The sequence below is a fragment of the Pogona vitticeps genome, chromosome 4 (assembly GCF_051106095.1).
Source record: "Pogona vitticeps strain Pit_001003342236 chromosome 4, PviZW2.1, whole genome shotgun sequence".
In the NCBI taxonomy this organism is placed as follows: Eukaryota; Metazoa; Chordata; class Lepidosauria; order Squamata; family Agamidae; genus Pogona; species Pogona vitticeps.
Window position 1 is genome coordinate 234,684,762 of NC_135786.1, and position 13,115 is coordinate 234,697,876.

The 13,115-nt window shown below is 39.5% G+C and overlaps 1 protein-coding gene across 11 annotated transcripts in view; it reads right to left on the minus strand.

Moving 5' to 3' along the window:
- The window catches only part of PTK2 (protein tyrosine kinase 2), a 256,954-nt gene that overhangs the window by 130,694 nt on the left and 113,145 nt on the right, over nucleotides 1–13,115 (minus strand). The window lies entirely within an intron of this gene.

Genomic DNA, 13,115 nt, shown 5'->3' on the forward strand with positions numbered 1-13,115 from the left:
GTAATTCATTTCATAGTATGTTTTAGTTTTCTTTTCATTTTGACAGAGAAGTGTATTTCACCTTTATCAATTAAGTACAAATCATTTCAAATAGCCTGGTAGTTTTATAAATGACTACCAATAACCAGTGAAAGCCATTCAAGCAGAGATAACCTACAGAAAAAAAAAGAGTTATGATTAAATACTTGGGCCTGATTAAGCTTTTCCTTTTCAAAACACTTAATTTTTTTACTGATAAGAAAGCACAGCTTAACAAGACTACGGTGAAAGCTAGTTCTTCTACACTTATTGGTAGATATTTACTGACTTCTGAAACCCACTGTGAGCATAATATCTACTAATTACAACTGCTGTTCAATTACATTAATTTTATAATGATGCAATTTCCCTAGGAAGTCAGTATATTGATTTAAAATCCTTGTAAGCTTCTTTGCCAAAAGAGTCATATTATATTAATCGGATCAACATGCTTATTTAAATCAGGGTAACTTTTACAAACTCTACAGTTCTTGTCACAAAATGCTATCATAGCACTTTTCTCCAATTAAATTACTGCATGTTTCCTCTCACTTCAAGAGCAAATATCGTTTCACTATTTCCTAAATTATGTTCTCTTTTTAGAGCCAGTATTTTGTTTACTTCAACTATACTGATAACAAAAACAGCAGTTGAGTTTCACTTATCCTTAACTATTTATTTATATATTTATTTAAAATATTTGTATCTTTCATTTCTCCTTGAAATGAACCCAAGACAGCTTACATCATTAAAAAGACAATATGTAGAAGCTAAAAATGGTAGGTATATAAATATTTTAAAAGAATTGTACAAGTATTACTTTAAAAGAGTAATAAAATCAATACTAAAACACATTTAACACAACAGAGGACAATCATTCATTTAAAAACCCCTCTCAGGCTACCAATTATTAAGGGAAAGCCTGCCAGAACAGAAAGATCTTTGCCTGCTTGTGGAAGGACAGCCAAGATGGGGCCAGCCTGGCCTCCAGTGGGAGGGAGTTCCACAGTCTCTGGGAGCAGCCACAGAGAAGGACCCTCTCCCATGTTCTCACCAAGCACACCTGTGAGGGAGGTGGGACTGACAGAAAACCCTCCCCTGATGTTTTTAAAGTGCAGGCAGGCTCATGGAGGGAGATCAGTCAATTCTCTCCTGCTTCTTAAGACAGGAGAACTGCATCAATGCCCCTTCCCTCACATTTTCTCAAAGCACTTTTTTTACCTTGGTCTCAGGTGTTGTGAAATTGGAACAAATAAGCATGACACCAACTTTAATTCTCATTTGGAATAACAAGAAAAATGGTTGAGAAGGGAAATATTAGAATGTGTGATATAAAGGGACAAAAATAATATTAAAAAGGAAGAACACAAGATAAAGGAACAGTGTTTTCTGATAAAACTCATGGTGTGTAGACAGAAACAGAGTTCTGATCCAAAAAACCAAACTGCATTCAGCTTCCTTTTCACCTCAATAATGACTAAAATCAACTGCCAGTGTTAGAGTCACTGTATCCCGTACTTACCCAGACCCACACCAAAGGCAGTCTGTTACATGGACGTGGGGGAATAAATGGGAGAAGTTGCAACGGATGTTCTGCAGTGGAAACACAAATGCACAGCTGCTTTTTTGATTGCAGCTGCACACATAACTTAACATCTGCCTGATGCACAATATTCCTATGAATGATTCTATTTTTTTCCAATGTGATTACTGTATTTTTGGTTCCATTTTGCACTCTATGTGCAAGTCACATGCACATGCAAGTAATTATACATATAAAATTTCAGAATTAAGAGACTTTAGTCTTTAACCACTCGAACACTGGAGGTCAGCTTCCTATGGTAGGTTACAAATGTTTTTAAGATGATAATTTGTGAGCAAAATAAGATACAATTTCAAGATTACTGGTATATCCAAATGAAATGTATTGGAGATGCAGTGGCATCGATTTGGGGTCTGCAAATAGAGGAGCTTCCTTCCCACAGTGGGTATAGCCTATCCATTTCTGCCACACAATTTACAGCACAGTAAGATCCTGTATCCACAGAGCCGGTTATCTGTGCACTCACCCTGCAGTTCGCACACGTACACTGCAGTACGGTCACGCTCCTCTTGCCCTTCCCCTCCCCACAGATAGTAGTAAATGGGTTCTACTGTAATGAACACGACTCCAAATTCAGTTCAAATGTGAGATTTTAATATGAGTCTCCGAGGTCATGCTATATGACTACAGTACCATAGTGTCACTCTATCCAGCTAGAATGTGGTGTCATTAAGAGAATTTAACTGTATATGCTTTACAGATACCTAGATGAATACAATTCCTCCATTTCAATGTCCATTACTGATTACAGCTCTGTGGGCCCCTCTATCTCATTCCTCTAGTGTAAGAAATGCACAGGGTTGAAGACGTAAGATACTGGCGAAAATTCTATTGCTTAGCATAGTACATTGCACTAGACTAAACCCACTGAATTTAGTGAGTCAATGTCTATAAATTCAAAAGAGCCTACACTAACTGTGACTTACTATGCAAATATAAGCTGTAGTTAGATTAGGCTCATTAGACTCAACAAAATTTATGGGGTTGATTCTTTAAATCGTCATCAAAACAATTGGTCTACTCATAGTATGATCTACTATGCTAGGCAAAAGATTTGGCCCATTAATTAAGGCAGACAATTAATGTGTACTCATGCAGAACTATTTTTTCTTATCTTGTTTCTTTCAAAAGAGATTAACTGGTAGATATTTAAGGATTGTATTTGTTGTCAGATCCATATCACATTAAACCTTCAGCCATATAAACAAGATGTGTTGCATATTATCCCATAATTAAAGGAACGTGCAAAGGAAAATATCAATTAGAATGCCAAGGGCATGATAACAGACTAGTAAAACATTTTCTTTTTAATATATTATTAATATATGTTGTAATAGATTGTAGCTTTGTGTTTTAAGCTAAGTCATGTTATAAGTTAAATCAAAAAGCAATTTGTGTCCTGCAAAATAGAAACTAACACTCTTAAAGCATCTCTAAAATGAATGGGATGGGACCTATACAGATTTAAAGAAGGAACGCACAATTCTCCTAGTCTCCTTTGCCTGAACCTCTCAAGTCTCATTACTTTTCACTGTCAAAATCTGTGAGATAATTTGGTGATCGACTCTTTCCGGTAATTAGATACAAGGCATAGAACAGAGTCATGCTGAGGTACTATTAGTAGCTTCTCTGACTTCCCTGCGGTTTGCATCTTCTCTACTGACTCAACAAATGGGCTTACCTGTGTTTTCAGAGAAAGTATAGCCCCGTCCAGCATAGGCTGTGTCCCTATTCGTTGTTCTGTCTTTCAATTGACTAGAAGCACCTCCATGTTTTCTGGAATAACTTTCCATTTATTCACTCACATCCAGTTTATTACCAACACCAGACTCTGATCTAGAACCGAAACAACTTCCTTGGATTTACGTGAAAAGGAGAGGGAGAGTTGTTGTCAACCACATCCTGGTGACAGTGAACTCCAAAATTCTGGACAACCTCTCCCAGCAATTTCATGAAGATATAATTTTTTTTCTTTATTTAAGATTTTTTTTTATTTCTAAAGAATGAAAAGACAATCGACCATTTTACAAATATTAAATACAAAACTATTCCCCACATTTCTCCAAATCACATATATACCTTTCCCCATCACCTTTTAAAGAAAAAATGACCAACAATCTAAGTCTCTTTTCAAACCACATGTCTCTATTTTATCGGCATATTTTAATAATGGCTTCCAGTTTTCCGTGAATTTACTACGGCTTATTTCCCCTCTATGTACTCTAACTTTATTCGTCATTTTTTCCATCAACAATGTATGCCATATTTTACTTGTGAATGCTTGCAGTGAGAGATCTTGGGCTTTTTTCCAATTTTTAGCTATTTCAGATCTTGCGGTGCCTATGAGATTTGCAATTAATTCTTTATATTGTAGATTCTCATTTCCCTCCGTGAATAATGAAAATAACAATAATGTTTCATTAATTTCTATTTTTTGATTAGTCAGTGTTTCTATCCATTTAATTACCTCCAGCCAAAAAGTTTCTATTTGGGGGCAAGAGATCCACATATGTTCCAGAGTTCCCTTTTGTCCGCAGATCCTCCAACATTTATCAGGTATATCTTTATTAATTCTGTGTAGTTTTGTAGGGCATAGATGCCAATGGTGCACTACCTTTAGAACCGTTTCTTTTGCACTTGCTGAAATAGATTTATATGGATATTTTTTCCAGATTCCTGTCTAAATTTCTTCAGGTATATTAATATTTAAATTTGTTTCCCACACTGTTTCATGAAGATATTAAATAGCATAGGGGACAAAACAAAACCCTGGGGGACACCACAGGCCCCAACAGCCAGTGTGTCAAACAGGAATACCCCAACACCACCTTCTGAGTTTTCCCCTCAGGAAGGACTAGAGCCACTGCAGAACAGTGCCTCCAAGTCCCATCTCAGAGAGACAGCCCAGAAGGGATACCATGATCGATGGCCTCAAAAGCCAATGAGAGATCCAGAAAAAACCAACAGGGACACTCCCCCTGTCCAGTTCCCAGTGTAGATCATTCACCAAGGCGACCAAAGCAGTCTCTGACCTATAAGCACACCTGAAGCCAGACTGGGATGGATCAATGCAATCCATCTTATCCAGGAACTCTTCGAGCTGAGAAGCCACAACCTGCTCTCACACTTGCCCATGAATGGAACATTAGAGACAGGCTCGTAATTATCCCACACTGTGAGATCCAAAGAGGGCTTTTTCAACAGTGGTCTTACTAGTGCCTGCTTTAAGCATGCCGAGATCCTAACCTGCTGCAAATCTAGTCACACTGGCCACGTGACCACGGAAGATTGTCTTCGGACAAACGCTAGCTCTGTGGGTTGGAAATGGAGATGAGAACTGCCCCCTAGAGTCGGACATGACTGGACAAAGTGTCAAGAGGAACCTTTACCTTATGTAAGACAAAGAAGGATTATAACTGCAAATTCTTCCTGACGTTGATGACATTTCGGCGCCAGGTCAAAACTTTCTTGTTCCAAAAGGCTTTTAATTGAAATAATATCAGCTGTGGGTCTCATGGCAATTTTTAGAGTACATATTTTTAATTGCATTTTAATTATTTTGCCCTTTTATTTTGCCTTTTTATTGTATTTTAAATGTTGTAAGCCACCCAGAGACCTTCGGGTGGTGTGGGTGGCATATAAGTAAAATAAATAAATAAATAAATAAATAAATAAATAAATAAATAAATAAATAAATAAATAAATAAATAAATAAATAAATAAATAAATAAATAAATAGCAATAGCAATAGCAATAGCAATAGCAATAGCAATCATCATCATCATCATCATCATCATCATCATCATCATCGTTCATTTAGTCGTTTAGTCGTGTCCGACTCTTCGTGACCCCATGGACCAGAGCACGCCAGGCCCTCCTATCTTCCACTGCCTCCCGGAGTTGTGTCAGATTCATGTTGGTTGCTTCGATGACACTGTCCAACCATCTCATCCTCAGTCGTCCCCTTCTCCTCTTGCCTTCACACTTTCCCAACATCAAAGTCTTTTCCAAGGAGTCTTCTCTTCTCATGAGATGGCCAAAGTATTGGAGCCTCAGCTTCAGGATCTGTCCTTCCAGTGAGCACTCAGGGTTGATTTCCTTTAGAATTGATAGGTTTGTTCTCCTTGCAGTCCAGGGGACTCTCAAGAGCCTCCTCCAGCACCACAATTCAAAGGCATCAATTCTTCGGTGGTCAGCTTTCTTTATGGTCCAGCTCTCACTTCCATACATCACTACAGGAAAAACCATAGCTTTGACTATGCAGACTTTTGTTGGCAAGGTGATATCTCTGCTTTTTAAGATGCTGTCAAGGTTTGTCATCGCTTTCCTACCAAAAAGCAGGCGTTTTTTAATTTCGTGGCTGCTGTCTCCATCTGCAGTGATTATGGAGCCCAAGAAAGTAAAATCTGTCACTACCTCCATATCTTCCCCTTCTATTTCCCAGGACGTGATGGGGCCAGTGGCCATGATCTTCGTTTTTTTGATGTTGAGTTTCAGACTGTTTTTTTGCACTCTCCTCTTTCACCCTCATTACAAGGTTCTTTAGTTCCTCCTCACTTTCTGCCATCAGAGTGGTATCATCTGCATATCGGAGGTTGTTGATATTTCTTCCGGCAATCTTAATTCCGGTTTGGGATTCCTCCAGTCCAGCCTTCCGCATGATGTATTCTGCATATAAGTTAAATAAGCCGGGGGACAATATACAGCCTTATCGTACTCCTTTCCCAATTTTGAACCAATCAGTTGTTCCATATCCAGTTCTAACTGTTGCTTCCTGTCCCACATATAGGTTTCTCAGGAGATGGATAAGGTGGTCAGGCACGCCCATTTCTTTAAGGACTTGCCATAGTTTGCTGTGGTCCACACAGTCAATATAATAATAATAATATAGGCCAATAAAGTAATTTACACACAGGAAACACTAACAAAAATGCTACTTCCACTCGGTCTAAATCCTGCTAAGTAGCTTGTTTTCTTAATTTTTGCTAGCTGCAATCTGCTTCCCCAGCACAGATTTTAAAAACATGGAACCCTCCTTCCCCCTCCTTCCCTAAAAGCTTTAAAAGGATTACAGCAGAAAGCAAGGAAAAATTTCATAGGTGAAAAGCAAGCACTGAAGAATGAATGAGCATGTGCTTGGTTTCAACCATGCATGTACCAAACACTTCCTTCAACATTTTGCTTGTGCAGTCATCCATTAATTTCTCATCTATTGGGAGAAGAAATACAGTACTTCTCCAGGGCCATGACTGTCACACACACACACAGACAGACACACACACACACCTGATACTAATACAACCTTCTAGAAAGTGTCATGTGGTTGAAAGCCACAAACTTTATCATTAGTGTGAAATCAGTTTAATTACAGTGATGCCTCGCAAGACAAATGCCCCCCGGAACAAAAAACTTGCAAGACGAAAGCGTTTTGCAATTTTTTGGTGACTTGCAAGACGAATTTTTCTATGGCCGTGCTTCACAAGATGATTTCCCCCCCCCCTTTTTTTTTTGGTTTGTTTTAAATCACACAACCTTTAGTACCGCGTTTCGCAAGATGAAATTTCCGCAATACGACACGACTCGCGGAACTAATTAATTTCGTCTTGCAAGGCATAACTGTATAATGGTACCTTTGCTACCCCTTCGATGTCCTGCTGGGACTGCCACACATTTTTTAAATCTTGTTGATCTGGAAAGGATTTCCTTTTTGTGCTACTACGTTTCTCAAAAGGGAACTACAGGTCTTGAAGTGAATTCCGCATAGCCCGGACTGGAACCCATCTCAGCCAGCAGGTGGGAAAGTGGCAAACCTAAAGCTAATGACTGTATCCTCCTCTAAAACATGCAAAGGCTGTCCAGGAAAGAATTATAACCAAAAAGGTGGGAAGGAAACAGAGCATCCCCTGGAAATGGGGTGAGAATAGTAATGTTTGGGTCTTCTTTAGTTGATGGGAAAGCAAACTGTGGATCACCACCCTGCAACAGTGCGCTTCTCAGAAGATTCTTAAAAATCAAAAAAAGCCTAAAGGCAGCTTCCTTTCACAGACACAAATGCTTACGAGGAGGAGAATTAAATTCAAGAAATATGAACTCTCAGTAGGTTCATTTCCTACTTTTTGAAGAGTCACATCTTCTCACGAGAGCCTACCCTGAGGAGGCTTTTCTCTCTGTAACATCACCTCTTTCACCACCTTTTTCACTGACTGCTCCCAGGCTGTAGAACACCCTTCCAGAGGGAGCCAGTGGCAGACAAAAGATATTTCTCTTTAGTTAAGGTTTTGGCCGTCTATCAGGTTGCGAATGAGTTTTTAACAGGGATACTGAGCTTGTATTTTTTTTCTTTATAACTTTTTAATAGGTGTATATATCTTTTTTTTTCCAGCTGCTTTTGTTTTCAAATTGTTTTACGTTTATCAGTCTTTTGATACTATTTTGTTTTATTCTTTTTGATAATTCTTGGTGAAAGGGAGCCCGGAGGCTGAACAGCTCAGAGGTTTAGGTCTGTGGCTGCGGAGCCAAAGGTAGGGGAGTTCAATTCCCCACTGTGCTTTCTTGACAGGGGCTGGACTCGAAGATCCAGAGGGTCCCTTCTAACCTTGACATTTTCAGATTAAAGATTGAGAGAGGAAGTCCCCACTGTGCTTCCTAGGAGAAGAGCTAGTCTATGTAGCCTTCGGCAAACTATACAGAGAAGGTAATAGTAAACCACTTCTGAGTAGTCTATATCTAGAAAGCCCTGGAATGCGTTGCCGGGTCAACTGAAATTGACATAACAGCACATAATTATTATTCTTTGTCCCCCTTTCTGTTGGGCATGCCTGCTGAACTGGGAGAAAGGCAGGAAGGGAAGAGATAAATAAAACTTCAAAACATTTGTCCAGGGCCAGCAATAAAACCTCCAAGAATCTGCCGTCCTGGCAAATATGATGATGACACAAGATAAAGAAGAAGGGATCAATGGAAGGTTCGTATGTGAACATTCCAAAATGTACACATTTATTCTGCTGCATAAGAAATATATCATTAATCCATTGTCTTATGTACTAGCTGCTACGTTTTAGAAGGCACACATTCTGTCAGAATCAATTCCCCCTCAAGTAAAAACCCAATCACGTGGAGAAATATTTGCAACAGCCTACAGCCTATGATCTATCTTTCAAACAAGATGTGAAAGTAGTCTAAGTCATTTTGTAACAAGCAAAATCACAACGAGGTGCAAGATGGGGGATAATAAGCAATTACAGAAGACATGGTGGAGGAGCACACAGGAGTGAGTATAACTGAGAAGCCTTAGGAGGACAGGAAGTGAAAGGGTCACCACAGCAGCTCTGAGAATAGACAAGCGTTTAAACTGGCTCCATATTCCGCTTTCATGGCATACAACTAACTACGCAGCATTCAGTCACTAGCCAGCACTCAAAGCTGCAACCCTACTGTCACTAATTTGCTAATGACAAATTCAAAAATTATCAATACGACAGTCAGGATCCGACTGCAAGATCCTAGTTTAAGGTTAATTCAAACACCATAAACACAGTTTCCACCTGAATGTATGAACGCTGAAAATGGTTCGTAACTTTCTTGCAGAATTTTACTCATAGGTCTCCCTCCCCAAAACACAAGAGTTTTGTCAACGCAGTAACAGAGATCGCACTGTATGTGAAAGGGAGTAGCTGAACACAAAGGGGTGCTTGCCGCCATGATTTAGAACAGTTCTATGAACATCACTGCAACAACTCCACACACACACCAACGTTTAAAACTGCAGAAAATGCTATGTTTTTTATATATAGGTCAGTCACTTTTACTGCTCCATGCCATGCCCGGACGTTGCTCTGTGCAACTTCTTCCCTATGTGCCACATTCCCTGTCTTGGCTCAGTGACAGCATCAAATGCCTGATTCCAGTGATTTAGAATACCACCTGGTTGCAATTATTGCCACAATCTCAACTGCCTTTTCTTGTTCTGTGGAATTATGGGTTCTAAAGTTGGGGAAGTGTATTTGCCTCTCTATATTTATTTCAGTTTTCTCCCTTTGCATTCTGTTTTTGGTGAGACCCTCCCTTTGTTTGGGCGTGTGTGAGAGGGATCGTTTTGTTGTTGTTTTTGTTGTTGTTTTGCCATCTTCACAGCAGATGACTCATTAGACAAGGTTTACTTCCTCCAAAGAAAATAGAAGCTGCTGCTTTACTTTACAGCTCTTAAAAGCACAATTTGGCATTAGGGTAACACTCATCCACCATCTGCCCTCAGCCGCGGGTCTGCCTTATTAAAAAAAAAAGGTCACAGTTGCAACATTAATGCAAGTTGATCTTTGACATCCTGCACTAATTACACAGAACCTCTCACTGATAATAAGGACATTAGTGGATGGGGGAAGGGAATTGACTGCTGAAAGGGCACTGTGAAAAGCAGAATGACTTAAAAATTATCCCTTCTGTTATGGTGGGCAGATCCCCAGCTGTCTCTGTTTTCTGCAGCTTCTGAAAGTATTGACAAAGTCAGATGATACACGTGGGAACCATATATTGCTGAACATGTTCAGTAGCTGTGAGTCTTTTTAGTCCTGATAATCTTTATAAGCAATATGATATACAAGCTTACTAATTTTACTGGCAAGTGAACGCTCTTTCATTCTGTTCATATCCTCTCCAATGGCCATCAGATTGATACCTGGTAACATTTTAGTCTTTAAGCTCTACTTGGGCAGGAGGCTAATGCAATATGCTACTAGAATATGATCTATTTACATTATTTCTTTTCAGAAGGCCAGCAGTCTGTTGCCTAACAATCAACCCTATGAGATCTGATCAAATTTGTTCTTGATCCCACATTCCCCCTGGGAATCCAAGAGCAAGAGCAAACCCAGTAATATTACCAGCATGACACAGCAATCTGAGAGACAATACTATTTAAAATTTCCTTCAAAATCAAGATTCAGTATAGGCTAGTAAATTACTACAGAGCATAAGTATCACAAGCAAGCTTATCTAACCAAACACACAAGAAACAGCACAGGAATATCTAAATATCTAAACAGAAATATAAGAAAGTGAGCATGCTGTTAGAAATGAAAACTACAGAAATTCAACATTGTTCTGTTGTAATAGTGGCAATTCTTTCCAAATGTTATGTCTCAGAAACTTTCTATTCTGAAAATAGACAGCTGACAAAGTTATGCTTACAAGACGTAAGTCTGAAACACGTGACATCTAACTTGATTCACCTCTATGTCTTTTAGAGAAGCCACAATCTTTCCACTGACGATCAAGTCTCCTTCATGGCACAGTTTATGTGCCCCTTAACAGCACCTTTCGAGTATCTTTGTGATCAAGTGGGGGAAATGTGCATGTGCTTGCAAGGCATGTACCGTATTTTTCTGTGTATGAAACAACATTTTTCCTAAATTAATTAAGGGGGGAATTGAGGGTTGTTTTATACACGGAAGGAGGCAGAGGCAAAGGAGTAGACAGATGCGCATGCTCCAACGCCTCTTGCTGCTGCTGCCCCATCGCTTCCTCTGGTGTTCCCTTCGGGCAGGGGACAAGGCGGCGACAACGTGAGCTCGAGGTGAGCCCCAGCAGTTGCACTGGAGGAGATGATAGGGCAGCGGAGGCAGCAGCAGGAGACAGAGGTGGAGGAGCAGTTGCCCATTAACTGCTCCTCCACCTCCGGCAAGGGTCAACATTAGGGGGTCGTCTTATACATTGGAGGGGTCATATACATGGAAAAATATGGTATCTTCTTTACACATTAGTAATAACTGACCTTTACACATTTTTTAGCATCCCAAATGCTTCTACCCCACAAGTCTTTGAACACCACAAGCAGGACCAGGGAGCAAACATTACTATTCACATAATGACAGGATCAAACTAAACCCAATAAATACGGTAGTAATTCTCTCAAACATGCATGTACAGTGGTACCTCGCAAGACTATTACCCCGCAAAACGGTTTTTTCACTAGATGTTGACTTTTTGCGATTGCTATAGCGATTCACAAAAGTTTTTCCTATGGGGGATTCCGCTGGACGATGATTTGGTCTGTGCTTCGCGGACCGTTTTTTCGCAAGACGAGGATTTTTACAGCTGATCAGCAGCTTCGCAAAATGGCTTCCCTATGGGCGATCTTTGCAAAATGGGTGTTTTCAGGACCAATGCTTCGCAAGATAGCGATTTAAACAGCTGATCAGTGCTTCACAAAATGGCTTCCCTATGGGCAATTTTTGCTGGACGACAACTATTCCCCCCCCATTGGAACACATTAAACGGGTTTCAATGCATTCCAATGGGGAAACGCTTTTCATTAGACAATGTTTTCACAAGACAGCAATTTCAATGGAACGGATTAACATCTAGTGAGGCACCACTATACAGCTGTGACTTAAAACTGGCTTATTTGACTTGCCCACTCCCTAGAAAAACTTTAGAACCACCATTCTGTGGGGCTGTTAGGTATCTGATTGCACCCCAGCCATCTCCAAACTACTGTTCCTAGGATTCTATAGGGAAGTTGTGACGGCTGAATTATTGTAAAACCACAATAAGTTTGCAGTGCAAATTGTAGTTTGTCATCAGTTTTCTCTTATTAGTAAAACAGTAAAAACGTTTTAAATTTGCTGGGAAAACAAGCTTGTAATTATATAGCAAGCTGGAAAATATAACCACAGTTGAGAACAATCTTGGTTCAACTCTGAACAAATAGTCTCAAACACCTAAGTTAGTAAATTAAAACATTATTCAATTTGCTTGTTTCTATTATAAATTTTATCAAGCAAAACCTGCAAATTATTAATGCAATGATCCATCCACTCTAAATTTAAACTAGAGCAAAGTTCCCAATATTGCTGTTTTTCTGGAACATTTTTTGAGTCAGCTATTATTGTTTTAAAAATTGCAGGAACTGCTTTGCTGTCTCCCCCCCCTCCCCTGCTGTACACGCTGAATAGCTTAGAAATCAACAACTGAGGTTCATTTAACATCTTTTGTCCATTTAACTCTCAATGCTCTTAGGAGAGAAAGTTGGGGAATTTGTAACCTTCCAGATGTTGATGAACTGATACTTCCATCATCCCTCACCATTCATGACATAAGCATTAGCTGAGAGGAACTGTATCTTTACATGATCTGTATAACCACAAAAGGTAATGTTGCCAAAAGAAATCTGCTCTTCTGCTTTCTCAAGAGCACATTTAGCTCCAAATCTCTACAAAATTAAAAGTTGATCCGGGAAGTCAATGGCACGTTTGTATTCCTCACGACACAAAAAAGCCTGCTGTTTGTGTAAGGCTTGTGTAGCCATCATGGAGAGCAGCTAGTTGATGAAATGCTGGGATACATCTCAATCACATGCTTAGTCACATGCCCAAATTAGCCTCAGCAGTATTATATGAAAATTAACAAACACAACGGGATTCCAGGCAATATGTCTGATTCTACCCAGTCTAACATAAAATGGAAAACATTACAGATCCACCATCTGCAAATTTTG